The following is a 2,978-nucleotide window of genomic DNA, read 5'->3' on the forward strand; positions in this document are numbered from 1 at the left end:
AATTTCAATATACGTAGATCTATATAATAAATGTATTAAATTCATTCAAATGTTTGGAACAAACGTTAAATAGCATACTGGTAAAAGTATTTCAATCAAGGAACTTAGATATTTCTTTAAATTGCCAACTCTTCATTTATTAGAAAGAATTATGAACAGCATAAGATAAAAATTTTCAAATTAAAAGTCAGTCTTTTTTGTCACAACAAAAAATTCTTTATTTATCAAATTATGCAGTGATTTCTGTCACATCATTTCACAGATTCACATTTTTTGCAACTAACATTAAATATAGTTTTTAACAAAAAGTACACACATTAATCTATTATAATTTGGGGTAAAAACAAGGGATGGAAAGGGAAAAAAAAATCATGGGATAAATACTGGCTCCACTGTCCTCTTACACTAAATCAAAGCTGAAAAAAATTCTAGCATTGGAAAAAATCCCACCACAGAAAAAAAAAAGAAAAGAAGATCAGTGCAAACCTACACACTCACAAAGGAAAAAACCCCCCACTAAGTCTGAAGAAAGATATCTAATACCTTAAATGTATCTAATGTGAGACCAAAACAAACCAAAAGGAAAAAAAACCCCTTAAAGACGAGCGAGTCTCTTCCTCATTTAACAAGGCAATTCCTCTGACAAAATACTACAATTATTATGGCAGACAACAAAGAACAAGATCACTTCACTGCGACAGATTCATTTTGCCAAAAGAGTGACAATGCGTTGAGCAAATCTATGGCATACAAGCAGCAAGTTTCCTGAGAGCTAGTCAACGTGAAGGCACTGCTGGGGGACTGTGTTAGAACATAAAGTGATCAGAAAGCCATTTTGACAGTAATATCAGAGGTGAACAGTATCGACTAATTGCACACTATTGAAACAGATCAGCACCAATTTTTTTGTAAGTATAACAGCAATCTATTTTTTGTGTGAAATGTCTCTATAAAGCCACTAAAATCCAGCCACTCACATTTCCCATGATAATGATGATTCCACAATAGGTGAACACCACATTTTTTCCTATCATTTAGAGATGCCAAAAGCAGCAAATGATAGCAAGACCCTTTGTAGCTTTAGTTACAATTTTTTAAAAAACCAAATAAACACTTTTTAAAAAAGGGAATATCGTCACCGGAGTAGACAAAAATACAATTTTACAGAAGGAAAAAACTTTGTTAATTCATCTAACAATGTTTGTTAACAATTAAGTCAGTATGTTGCACTAGTGATGTTTATTGAGCTACGTGTCTAAAAATTCGACACAACATCTGCAACGTTATATATATTTAGCAGAAAAAAACGGGGAAAAACGTGTTTTTTGACATAGTACGGTTTACAGGGTTGTTGTTTTCAGGCGACGATATCTTCTTTTTAAGAACTCACATCAACATCTGCTCAACCTCACAAAAGTACAAAATTACGTTGTAGTCGTGTTGTGAAAGACAATGTATCTTTGGGAAATCTGCATAATGCCGTAACATAAAATGCTCCGAAATAAACAAGGAAATGCCCCAATTCATAAAACGTGGCTGTACTGAACAGACAAATCGACCGGTCTTCATTCTGGAAATTCAGTATCAGACTTACCATTACAATACCTGTCCAACATCAGTGAAAGTGAGAAAAAAAAAGTGTGCAGGTGGTACCTACGAATAAAACTTCTTTCATTCTTTTTTAATTTCAGTAAATTTCAGCCCCATAAAAGTTAAAAATACGTAAAAACAGACACATCGTACTTTTCATACAAAAACAATCTTCCAAGTATACACTGTAGGGGTGGGGCTGTCACGTTCAAAGAGGAAAACTGAAAATTCAGATGTAACATAGAGACAACAAAATCAGGAAAATTACCCAAAAACTTTACATAGTTGATAGAACCACTTCGGGAACGTAAGACACAACTAAAACAATGAAATATTTATACAAGTTTGAAGTTAGTCTGTCTCTAGAACTAATGTGCTTTTTCAGTTCAATCTGTAATGGAAACAAAAAAAACCAAGAGCCGACTGTAGGCAAAATACTGCTATGGAGAACATTAGCACACTGGTTGCAAGACATATCTAGAACAAGGAAATAACAACCGACATTGCATACAGATATAACCAGTTTCATCCTCATAAAAATCAACAAAAACATCCACGGGGGACCATACAATGAGCAATCATGCAAATTAAAAGAGATATGAATCCGATTATAAGGTCACATTATATATATATATATATATATATATTATATATATATATATATATGACCAAATGATATACCTTTAAACTGAAGGAGAAAAGGCCAATAGCTTGACATTACATCCAAAGTAAAGAAAATGTAAATATAAAACCTTTAATTAAGCATTTTCTGATGATGGACAGAAATAGTTGTCAATAAAGTTGTCCCTTTAAATAAAAATGGGACAAGGAACCACACCACTTTCATATATTTTATACACAACTGATCACTGATTTCATGTAAGAATGGTATGCAGAATTATGGCACAATCAAACACAATTTACTATATATATTATAAGACAAAAAAACAAAACAAGCATTCTCTTCCTGTTACTATCAATCTAGTAATTATCTACCAAATGCTGATACAACACATATATATGTGAGGCATTGTGGTTAAATCAGGCACTTGTCAAAATAATAGAATTGAAGAAACCACCATTTTTCCGTCTGCTTGGCAAATTTTATCAACTTTTTGGGGTTTTTTGGCTTTCCACCTTTCATCTCGATTTAAAAACACATTTCCCTGTTAAAAAAAACATAGACTATAGGCACAAAAGAAAGCGAAATTTCAGCTTCCAAGGACTCTCAAACTTAAGATCCAGCAAACTTTGGCGGCCATTTTCTCACTAATTTTACCTATGAAACCAGGCAACCCCCCTCCCCCCTCTCCTTCAATCGCAAATATCTCGACTTCTATTCATGATAGATGAGTATTTTTCCCCATCGAAAGCAACGCAAATGAACA

The sequence above is a fragment of the Aplysia californica genome, unplaced genomic scaffold (genome assembly GCF_000002075.1).
Source record: "Aplysia californica isolate F4 #8 unplaced genomic scaffold, AplCal3.0 scaffold00168, whole genome shotgun sequence".
In the NCBI taxonomy this organism is placed as follows: Eukaryota; Metazoa; Mollusca; class Gastropoda; order Aplysiida; family Aplysiidae; genus Aplysia; species Aplysia californica.